This window comes from Pelophylax lessonae (genome assembly GCF_965119305.1).
Source record: "Pelophylax lessonae genome assembly, chromosome: 4".
NCBI lineage: Eukaryota > Metazoa > Chordata > Amphibia > Anura > Ranidae > Pelophylax > Pelophylax lessonae.
In genome coordinates this window covers 448732143-448744797 of record NC_138771.1, presented here as the reverse complement: position 1 = coordinate 448744797, position 12655 = coordinate 448732143, and positions in this window count along the sequence as shown.

Genomic DNA, 12655 nt, shown 5'->3' with positions numbered 1-12655 from the left:
GTCAATATTTTGTGTGGCAACCATTATTTTCCAGCACTGCTTTTACCCTCTTGGGCATGGAGTTCACCAGAGCTTCACAGGTTGCCATTAGAGTCCTCTTCCACTTCTCTATGATGACATCACAGAGCTGGTGGATGTTAGAGTCCTTGGGCTCCTCCACCTTCCATTTGAGGATGCTCCACAGATGCTCAATAGGGTTTAGGTCTGGAGACATGCTTGGCCAATCCATCACCTTTACCCTCAGCTTCTTTAGCAAGGCAGTGGTCCTCTTGGAGGTGTGTTTGGGGTCGTTATCATGTTGGAATACTGCCCTGTGGCTCAGTCTCCGAAGGGAGGGGATCAGGTTCTACTTCAGTATGTCACAGTACATGTTGACATTCATGGTTCCCTCAATGAACTGTAGTTCCCCAGTGCCGGCAGCACTCATGTAGCCCCAGACCATGACACTCCCACCACCATGCTTGACTGTAGGCAAGACACACTTGTCTTTGTACTCCTCACCTGGTTGCCACCACACATGCTTGACACCATCTGAACCAAATAAGTTTATCTTAGTCTCATCAGACCACAAGACATGGTTCCAGTAATCCATGTCCTTAGTCTGCTTGTCTTCAGCAAACTGTTTGCAGGCTTTCTTGTGCATCATCTTTAGAACAGGCTTCCTTGTGGGACAACAGCCATGCAGACCAATTTGATGCAGTGTGTGGTGTATGGTCTGAGCACTGACAGGCTGACCCCCCCCCCCCCACCCCTTCAACCTCTGGCAGCACTCATACGTCTATTTCCCAAAGACAACCTCTTGATATGACGCTGAGCACGTGTGCACTTAACTCCTTTGGAGGACCATGGCGAGGCCTGTTCTGAGTGCAACCTGTGCTGTAAAACCGCTGCAGCTCAGTTTCAGGGTCTTGGCAATCTTCTTATAGCCTAGGCCATCTTTATGTAGAGCAACAAATCTTTTGTCAGATCCTCAGAGAGTTCTTTGCCATGAGGTGCCATGTTGAACTTCCAGTGACCAGCAAGAGAGTGAAAGCGATAACACCAAATTTAACACACCTGCTCCCAATTCACATCTGAAACCTTGTAACATTAACGAGTCACATGACACTGGGTAGAGAAAATTGATAATTGGGCCCAATTTGGGCATTTTTTGGACAAATTGGGCATTTCAGCAAAGTGTTATTTCTTCAGTGTTGTCACATGAAAAGATAGACTGTGTGTGTGTGTGTATATATATATATATATATATATATATATATATATATATACACACACACAGTATCTCACATAAGTGAGTACACCCCTCACATTTTTGTAAATATTTTATTATATCTTTTCATATGACAACACTGAAGAAATTACACTTTGCTACAATGTGAAGTAGTGAGTGCACAGCTTGTATAACAGTGTAAATTTTGCTGTCCCCTCAAAATAATCTATTCATTACTGCGCTTGCCTGGGTGGGGTGGGCGGAGGGGCTAAAGTTTTCTGGCCGCCTTGCTTTCAAGCAGTTTATCCCCAGCAAGCGTGCCAGATACGGGGTCAAGATGTATAAGCTCTGTGACAGGACCACAGGCTATACATGTAGTTTCCATGTTTACGAGGGCAAAGATAGCACTGTAGAGCCCCCCAACTGCCCAGACTACATAGGGAGCAGCGGCAACATAGTTTGGGACTTGGTGTCACCCTTATTTGGAAAGGGGTACCATTTGTACATGGACAACTTTTATACAAGCATGACACTTTTTTAGTCACCTGCTTGAATTTCAAATTGGCACATGTGGCACCATGCAACCTAATCGCCAGGGCTTTCCCCAATGGCTTTTAGATAACCGACTTAGTCAGGGGGAGAGAGCCTGCTTGAAAACAGACAAATTGCTTGCAGTGAAGTAGAGGGACACACGTAATGTTTTAGTTCTGTCCTCCATTCACGCAGAACCGGCAGTCAAAATTTCTACGGCATCTGGTGTTTTGGAGAAGCGTCTCTGTGTCCACGACTACAACCTTAATATGGGAGGGGTGGACCTCAATGACCAGATGATGTCACCGTATTTCAATTGGCTTTGCTAAACGCTTTGGTGCTATACAAAGCGTCAGGACGAAGTGGATCCTTCCTACAATTCCAGGAAGAGATCATCAGAGCCCTCCTGTATCCAGGAGGTTCTGCGCCCCAACTTCCCTTACTAGATGCAGTGAGTCGGCTGTATGAGATGAGAGGCATTTTCCGTATGCCATCCCGAGTACCCCTACCCAAGATACCCCCCAAAGAAGATGTCATGTCTGTAGGAAGCACGGATTTAGGCGTGACATCCGTATTGTCCCTTCTGTCCTGGCGAACCTGGTCTCTGCATCGGGGAATGTTTCCATCGCTACCACACACTAGTGGAGTATTAGCATAGGGTACAGCATGGCACAGTCTAGGGCACACTTACACAGGGTCATTGAAAGCCAAACATAGTTGTTGTCTTACTGAGTTAATTTTCTCTTCTTACTCTGCTCTTCTACTTCTACTCTTACTGTACTTTATTGTTACTGTTTTTCATTGGTAACCATTTTTTAATTTTCAGGTAACAATGTTATGTTTTATTTTTACTGTTTTATTGTTAACCATTGTTTGCCTTGCAGGTATGCCCATCAGCTGCCACACTGATTTATATATATTCTGACACAAACAGCGTTTGCGCTCAGCATTTATGGAAATCTATGATGGCAGCTCTGTAGGAGGTGATTTCACCACCGCAGTTAAAAAAAAAAAGGCATACATGGCTTTCATCATGTATGCCTATCATTAGAGAAGTGGGTGGATGTTGGGCAGTCTAATGATGGGTATACCACACATTTTCTGGTGGAGATTTCTTCATCCACATCGATCGATGTGGATGAAGGAATCTGTTAGGTTCTCTTTTTTTTCGTTCAGCCCACAGACTGCATGAAAAAAGAAAACCTACAATATATGCCGAACAAGGATCAGCAATGTACTGGTACGTTGCTGGAATTTGAGTGGTTATACCAGGATGATGTCTGCAGATTTAGGCATCATCTTGGTATCGTTTATTACAGCCAGCGGTCGCTTACATGTAAAAGCGATCCTAGCGGATAATTAGCTGCTAGACTGCTTTTACAAGCAGTCGGTGCGGACTCCCCCCCCCCCCCCCCTCCCACCTCCTTCTGTGGTTTTTCTCTGGATCTCCTGTCCCACCGGGTAACCCGAGAGTGCAGCCGGTGGTTCTATTAGCTGACCATAGAGCTGATTGGAGACAAGAATGGCTCCAATCATCTCTATGGCCTAAGATACCTGAAGCTATGAGCATTTCATGACTTTGGTTTCGCCAGATATAAACAGCGCCATTGGGAAATTGGGAAAGCATCTTATCACACCAATCTTGTTGTGATTAGATGCGTTAAGGTCAGAGGAGAGATCTAGAGTCTAATAGACCCCAATTTTAAGAGTACCTGTCACTACAGATTGCTATCAAAGGGGATATTTAAATTCACTGTGATAACAATTAAAATGATTAAAAAAAAAATAAAGAAAGGGAAGGTGTTAAAATAACATAAAAAAGCAAAATAAATAAATTATAAAAAAAAAAAAAAATTCAAGCAACCCTGTCCCCTGTGCTTGTGCGCAAAGGCGCATGCAAGCGTCGGTCTAGTGTCATGTGAACAGCAATTGCAGCATGCATGTGAGGTATCGTTGCAAACACCAGGTCGAGAGCAGTAATTCTTGCTGTAGACCTCCTCTGTAAGTCCAAGGTGGTAACCCGTAAAGACTTTTAAATATGTACATAGTTTGTTGCCGCTGCACGGGCGTGTGCAATTTTAAAGCATATCATGTTTGGTATCTATGTACTCGGCATAAGATCATCTTTTACATTTTACTAAACAATTAGGAATTATATAGTAATTACACATATACACATGGCATGTGTAAGCAAAATATAATTTCAATGACAACTTTGAAAAATGACAAAAAAAAAAAAAAAAGTTTTTCTTTACACAAACACCTGTGACAAAAAAAATAAATATTCAATGAGCTCAACATGCCTCTCAGGAAAATCCTTAGGATGTCTAGATTCCAAAAAGTGGTAATTTGGGGGGGTTAGTACTGCCCTGCCATTTTAGCACTTCAAGAAATTAGATAGGCAGTCAGAAAGTAAAAGCTGCGTAAATTCCAGTATATACACCATAGTTTGTAGACACTATAAAAATACGCTTACTGAGATTTTTTTTTGTCAAAGACATGTAGCTAAATACATTTTGGCTTAAATATATTACAAAAAATGTAGTATATTGGATATTTTTTATAAGAAAAAGTAGAAAATGTCATTTTTTTTTCTCAAACCTTTCGCTGTTTTTATATTATTATCACAAAAAATAAAAAGCGGAGAGGTGATCAAATACCACCAAAAGAAAGCTCTATTTGTGGGGAAAAAAAGGACATACATTTTGTTTGGGTACAGCATTGCATGACTGCGCAATTGTCAGTTAAAATCACGCAGTGCCAAATTGAAAAAAGTGGCCTGGTCATTAGGGGGGAAAATCCTACGGTCCAGAATTGGTTAAGTCCCAAGGACACAATGGTGGCTTTACTGGTGGAAGCAAATGCGGGAAGCGATCGGTTCCTGGAAGAAAAACGATAAAGCTGAAATCTGCCCTTTAATCGTGCTCAGGACTAATTTCATATCTACCCCTGCTTGCAGGAAGGATAGAATCATCCTGATAACATATGTGCGGGGGTGCCATTTCCTGGCTTCACACCAGGCAATGTAGGATTTCCAGACTCTGTAATAAATATTTCTAGAGACTGGCTTTCTGGCGTTTATCAGTGTATGAACTGCGGGGCCAGACACACCCTGCCCTTCCAAGATTAAAGCGGTTGTATCCCGCTTTTTTACACTTTTACCTACAGGTAAGCCTATAATAAGGCTTACCTGTAGGTACAAATAATATCTCCTAAACCGGCACGGTTTAGGAGATATTTACAGTGCATGCAGCCGCTCGAGCGAGCGGCGCATGCGCTCTGAAGGTCCGGGGGGACCTTCAATTAACTTGCCGGGAGCTTGCCGGAAAAATCACTCCCGCGCGCATGGCAGCGCCCGCATCGATGTCCGGGGGTCCGTGTCGGGGCTTCGTTTTAAGGTAAGTTAAACATAATGGGCTAGTATGCGATGCATACTAGCTCATTATGCCTTTGTCTTGCAGGTTTTTTTTTTTTTATTTTTTTTTTTACAGGGTTTACAACCGCTTTAAGGCTTCAGTAGCCAAGCCGTCACATTTAGAGACTGTACAGCAGCGTGGAATATCGGACCTTGAGAGCAGTGGTGGGACAAGGTACACTAGTGTCCAGGGCGAAAAAGCCAAAAGCACACTACCCTGCCCCCGCTTAGAGAAGCATATGCAGCACTGAAATATATGTACTAGTTACGGCATGTGCTTCAAGGATTTGAACCTACCATATCCCTTATGACCCCCTAAGTTGCAAAAGCAGTTATATGGAGGTATACATTTAAATTTTTGTACCAAATAAAGTTATTGTTGATTACACACCAGTTTTCAAATCGATATGTGCCTGAAAAGTCCCAATTAGGGGAACCTCCTCTTTTTGTAGCCTTTTTTTATGTCATAGTGCCCCAATACAAATCCCAGTGTTATACTAGTGCGGTATGACTTAACTGGTTCCTGACCGCCAGTCGCAGTTTTTATTTGTAAATTACTTACTATTGCTTTAGGCCTGGTTCACATGTATGCGGGTTGGCGGCCCATATTTGCACAGGCATAGCAGCCCATTGATTTGAATGGGCTGCTATGCCCTCATTTTCCGCAGAAAAAAGGTGCATGCAGCATTTAAAAAACTGCAGTGGCCTTGAAATCCATCCTCCTTTTTCACCATGCGACTTACCTGCAGTTCCTGTACTGGCAAGCTTTCTGCGTTTTTATATACGTGGGCCCAGCATTAAAAAACACAGTTTGCGTGTGCAGGAACTGCAGGTAAGTCGCATGGTGCAAAAGCAGGATGGATTTAACAGCCACAGCATATTTCACAGCCACAGCATTTTTTTAATTCTGCATGCACCTTTTTTCAGTGTAAAACGCAGGCATAGCAGCCCATTTGAATCAATGGGCTGCTATGCCTGTGCATATGTGGGTCATCAACCCCCATACATGTGAACCAGGCCTAAAATAAGCCATCAAGCAGTGTCTGGCCTACATGGTGACTGGATCCGATCCGATGGCCTGGTCATTAAGGGGGCAAAACCCTTGTGGTCCAGAAGTGGTTAAACCTGCAGGAGGACCAGTGTTTTTATTTATAAATTACTTTACTATTGCTTTAGGCCTGGTTCACATGTATGTGGGTTTGTGGCTCACATTTGCACAGGCATAGCAGCCCATTGATTTCAATGGGCTGCTATGCCCTCGTTTTCCACAGAAAAAAGGTGCCTGTAGCATTTAAAAAAATGCAGTGGCCTTGAAATCCATCCTGCTTTTGCACCATGCAACTTACCTGCAGTTCCTGCACTGGCAAGCTTTCTGCGTTTTTATATACCTGGGCCCAGCATTTAAAAACCCAGTTTGCATGTGCAGGAATTGCAGGTAAGTCACATGGTGCAAAAGCAGGATGGATTTCATGGCCACTGCATTTTTTTAAATTCTGCAAGCATCTTTTTTCAGCGGAAAACGCAGGCATAGCAGCCCATTTGAATCAATGGGCTGCTATGCCTGTGCAAATGTGGGTCACCAACCAGGCCTAAAATAAGCCATCAAGCAGTGTCTGGCCGGCTGGTGACTGGTCCTGGCGCTCAGCTTCAATCTGATGCACTGCACTCTGATAACGGCTCCATTCAGTCCGACTTCTACCCCGAGGTGCCGCCTTCCCTACAGGACACAGCAAGCACGGCAAGGGCGGGGTCGGAGCATCAGTGGAGCTCAAGGTCTCGCCCGCTCGTAACACAGTGCGCTGCCGATGCCTGGGCAGCTCTGACCACTCTCAGTAAAATCCTCCGGCGACCCACTCAAATGCAGCTCGCGACTGACCCACAGTTTGGTAACTCCTGTTCTAATGCATAGCAGGTCTGACATGCTTCCTCTTATCATAGTTGCCAACATTTGAAAAAAATTTCCAGGGACACTTTTCAGCACAGCTATCAATTACTTACCACACCCACTTCCCCGAAGCCCCACCCACTCCACATAATCTCCGCCTACTTATCAGATTATAGGGTCTACTCAATAAAGAGAGAATTACAAGAAATTGAAAAGGGAATTTCAAACCTAAGGCCAAAGTAGCAGAGTTTGAATAATTCTCCCATTCAGCTGCGACCACAATTCCCTGCAATTCTCTCTTTATTGAGTAGGCCTTTATAACACCAAGTTCCCACCAACAGTACCATCATCCTTGGTATGCGATAAGATACATTCGCAGCACAGCATCTATATCAGGCAGGTACATTTTATCACTGCACTACACTGACCATTACACTACACTGACCATTACACTACACTGACCATTACACTGCACTGACCATTACATTGCACTGACCATTACACTGCACTGACCATTACACTGCACTGACCATTACACTGCACTGACCATTACACTACACTGACCATTACACTGCACCAGTGTTGGTAGTAACTGCGTTTAAGTAAACGGCGTTACTTAACGCAGTTACTTTTCAGGGTAACGAGTAATCTATCAGATTACTCGTCCTCTCCCTGTAACGCCGTTGCCGCTACTTTCGGCTGCGTTACTGCAGTTACATCTACCGCCACTAGATGGCAGTAGATGTAATTGTATTCCCCCTCTCCTCTATGACCGCTGTCCGCGATACTGGAGAGAGAAGAGGAGGAGACTCAGTCGAGTGAGTCACGCGGCAGGGACAGCAGCAGCACAGCGAGCCAGGAGAGGGCATAGAGTCCGGGCGGCGAGTCGGTGATCCGACCCAGCCATTGCCGCCCACAGTGCCAGACAGTGCCACCCACACTAGGTCCAGGAGACTCCACCACCACCACAGGGCAGTGCACTGGGCAGCAGGAAGTCCACTTAAACTAGTCCACCAATGGTCCATGTCGCACACAGCCAGCCCAGAAGAGGACAGAGGCACAGACAGGCAGGCCTGAGGCGACACCACCACCAGCAAGCCCAGCACAGCAGGTACCAAAAAAAGAAAAAAAAAACTCACAGTCAGTCACAGACAGTCAGGAGTCAGGACTCAGACCCCCACCAGCCACCAGCCACACCACCAGTGTTCCACACCGCCACCACCAGTGTTCCACACCGCCACCACCAGTGTGCCACACCGCCACCACCAGTGTTCCACACCGCCACCACCAGTGTTCCACACCGCCGCCACCAGTGTGCCACACCGCCACCACCAGTGTGCCACACCGCCACCACCAGTGTGCCACACCGCCACCACCAGTGTGCCACACCGCCACCACCACCACCAGTGTGCCACACCACCAGTGTGCCACATCACCAGTGTGCCACACCGCCACCACCAGTGTGCCACACCGCCACCACCAGCGTGCCACACCACCACCAGCAGCGTGCCACACCACCAGCGTGCCACACCACCACCATCGGTGTTCCACACCGCCACCACCAGTGTGCCACACCGCCACCACCAGTGTTCCACACCGCCACCACCAGTGTGCCACACCGCCACCACCACCAGTGTGCCACACCGCCACCACCAGTGTTTCACACTGCCACCACCAGTGTGCCACACCGCCACCACCACCAGTGTGCCACACCACCACCACAGTCAGGAGGACTCAGACCCCCACAGTGTGCCACACCGACACAACTATTAAAGATCTCATAGAACGTAATTGCATTATAGAATAGTAAAAAAAGTCGCAGTTACTTTGCTGAGTAACTAATTACTTTTTCAATGTGGTAACTGAGTCAGTAACTGTAACTAATTACTTTTTTAAAGTAAGATGACCAACACTGCACTGCACTGACCATTACACTACACTGACCATTATACTGCACTGACCATTACACTGCACTGATCACTACACTACACTGACCATTACACTACACTGCACTGACCATTACACTACACTACACTACACTACACTGACCATTACATTACACTACACTACACTGACCATTACACTACACTACACTGACCATTACACTACACTGACCATTACACTACACTGACCACTACACTACACTGACCAGGACTGGCAACTGTCAGAGAATGATTAATGTCTATTATTATTTGTGTGTAATGTCTCCCAACTCCCCATTGCTTCCTTCTGTAGCTCTATCACCTCTCATCGATCAAATGTCCTGAAAGCCGGACAGCAGAGCTTTACCCCACCCCCACTCATTGCCTGACTTACTGCTTGGGCTATGTCCAACTCATGAAGCGGAGATGGTGGGAACACACACATCACCTGAATGTGGGCAAAAGCATGGACAGGGAGGTAGGAAAAAGGGCAGCCAGGAGGACATGAAGAGAACAGAAGGCAAAAGGTGGCGGGGGGGACAGTGAGTAAAAAAAGGGGAGAACAGATTGGGGGTGGAGTATGGAGAGGCCACAACCGAAAAAAAAGGGGCACCAAAAAAAAAAAGATGAATGAGGGAAACATTAACCACTTAAGGACCAGGCCTATTTCTGACACTTAGTGTTTACAAGTTAAAACTCAGTATTTGTTGCTAGAAAATTACTTAGAACCCCCAAATATTATAGATTTTTTTATTTAGCAGAGACCCTAGAGAATAAAATGGAGATTGTTGCAATATTTTATGTCACACTGTATTTGCGCAGCGGTCTTACAAACTCTGATCGACCACTGATCGACTTGGGTACAATCAGCAAGTCGGATTTTTACATGGGATTAGCCACTGGCAATAACCACTGTGTCCTTCCAGCAGGGATGGCTCTCTGCTCTCTCTCACAATTTCCTACATAAATTGACAGCACTATAAATACCTGTTTTCAATAAATTTGAATGAGACAGTGAGAAAACCGTTTTAAGAGGTAGTAATAGAGTGGGAACCAGTGGCGGCTCATCCATTAGGGGCGCCACCCCCCTATCCATGTGTCCAGCCCCCTAATCTACATGCAGGGTGCCGGACGCATGGATTCCAATGGGAGATTTTATTTTTTTAAGCACGTGATTAGAGCCAGAGGCTCTAATAGGCTTTAAAAAAGGGTGGGCTCGGGATGCACAGCACTGCCCTCCGAGCCCACCCAGTTGTGTGACAATAGCAAATGAATATTCGCTATTGTCACATGGATTCTCCTCCTGGCCAATCAGGAAGCGGGTCGTGAGACCTGTTTCCAGATTGGTTGAAAGGAGAAGCCTTCTTATTAGTGAAGAAGGAGGAGGGAGGAGACACTGGGAAAGCCCGACCAACGAAGGGGGACATGGAGGAGACTGAGGGGGAAGCCACTGCTGCCTCCACATGTCAGTCCAGGGGCAGCACAGGGTGAGTGAGCTGGCAACCGAGGGGGGTATGGTGTGCGGTGTGGGCTGGAGCTGGCGTGGTCCGTGGTCAGGTCCATCTACCACGCCCCCACGACACATGGAGCACCAGTCAGCACTGGTGGGAACAGAGAAAAAGGGGAGACAAGGAGTTTTGGACAGGGCAAGAAAACAATAGAAAGTTAACAGTTAGGGTCCCTTCACACGGCCGATCCGATCTGATCCATCTGTCAGTTTTTCAGGCAGACTTGATCAGATGCTCCATGCACCCCCATGAGGCAGCGGGTGTCAGCGGAGACATGTCCGCTGACACCCGCTGCTATCTGATCCTGTCCGTCAAATCCGGACGGATGGAAACCCTATTTTCCATCCATCTGGAAGATGGGATCAGATGAGAACGGACATCCGATCTCTCCATAAAGGACAGCGGGGATCTGACAGCTCCATCTCTGCACACAGAGCGGAGACGGAGCTGTCATCCGCCTGCTGAGCGGGGATCGGCGGATCGATCACGCACTGAGCAGAACGGAAGTCGTCGGATGGTGCGCCGTGTGAAAGGACCCTTACAGAAGTGACTGATAGAAGAAGAGAGCAGAGTGCTGTTTATTAGAGAAGAGTGGGGAACAAAAGACAGATATTGTAGAAAATGAGGGGATGCCGGCCCTGGGATGCTAGAGAGGAGCAAAGTCTCAGCAGTGCCTTAAACAAAAATTCTGTCTGGAAGAGAGATAGGGAACAGGGAGAGAATACAGAGACAGCTACTTCCCTATCTCTATGCCAGACAGAATTTTTGTTTTATGGCACTGCTGAGACTTTGCTCCTCTCTAGCATACCAGGGCCGGCATTCCCTCATTTTCTCTAGTCTAAGTGCCGGTTCACACTTGTGCGGTTTGCGAGATCCCATGTAATTCGGAGCGCACTGCTACTTCATTACATGCGGTCTGATGTGCGGATGCGAGTTCAGCCATACACTTTGTATGGCTGAATTCGCACTGTATCCGCACCAAACACGCACATGAGGCATTTTTTCAGCCGCATCAGGATCGGATCGCATATTGGTTCACACTTGTGCGATCCGATTCTGTGTGAACTGTCAGATCACACTGCCATATGCGATCAAACTGGGGGTGTCGTTAACATTTAATTGACACCCCCTGCATATCGCATATGGCAGTGTGAACTGCCAGATGTGCGGATGCGATGCGGGATAACGCTGCATATTCGCAGCCTTCCCGCATCGCACAAATGTGAACCGAGCCTAATCTGTTTTTTTCTTCCCCACTGAATAGCAGGTACCATCTGGATATTGGATGCTCAACATGTATAGCGGAGCAATCATGGCTTCTTCAGGAGCTTACAGCCAATTATAGAGCAGTATTCACATATAATGCTGTAATAATGTAAATTGACAACAGTGATTAGTTCAGATCATGAACAACAGTGTACAGATATATAGATCTCAGCAAAAGTGTGGTGACATCTCATGCATGCTCTTAACCCAGAATGAGAGCACATGAAGGATGCCCCCCAGAGAGAAGGTCTATCCCGGCGAATGTGGGAATCCCACCCGACACACAAAAGAGAGTCCCTTATCTAACAGGAAATAAGATAATAGGAAATCTGGATATTATTATCAAAAAAGATTTTTTTAGGATATCCATTTAGATATAATTCAAACAACGCACTGTGATGACAATGCTGGAGTATTGGGCCAGATCCTCCCAACGCTGGGGGTTCAGTAATGCCAAAACATTTCTCCACTACAAGAATAGCAAACTGCCAAAACAATATGAAAAGCAACCATAACTATATCGCTCATTAGTAAATATCTGATATCTCTACCATATACATAAGTAGTGCCGTAGGTTTGCCCTATATATTTAATATCTAAGGTTTCCTTTATTTAATGGAGGCCCAAACCATCACAGCAAGGGGAACTCACTAACCATCCCCCTACTCTACAAATAGTACTGACAGTAAGACAGTCAGTGAGTGTGACTCACTCTGCTCTCTCCTTGTTGTCCCCATTACATCGAGTGGAGTCTGTAAAGAAATCTGCCGGCAGCTGAGGCACTGCACTGTGACTGTCTGACTCACAGAGTTGAGGAGGAATGTTGTTCTTCTTCTATCTTGTTCTGAGGAAGTCCAACTTTGTTCAGTCTGCTCTGAGCGCGCTGAGTGCGAGGGCGGGGCATGGGGGCGGGGCGTA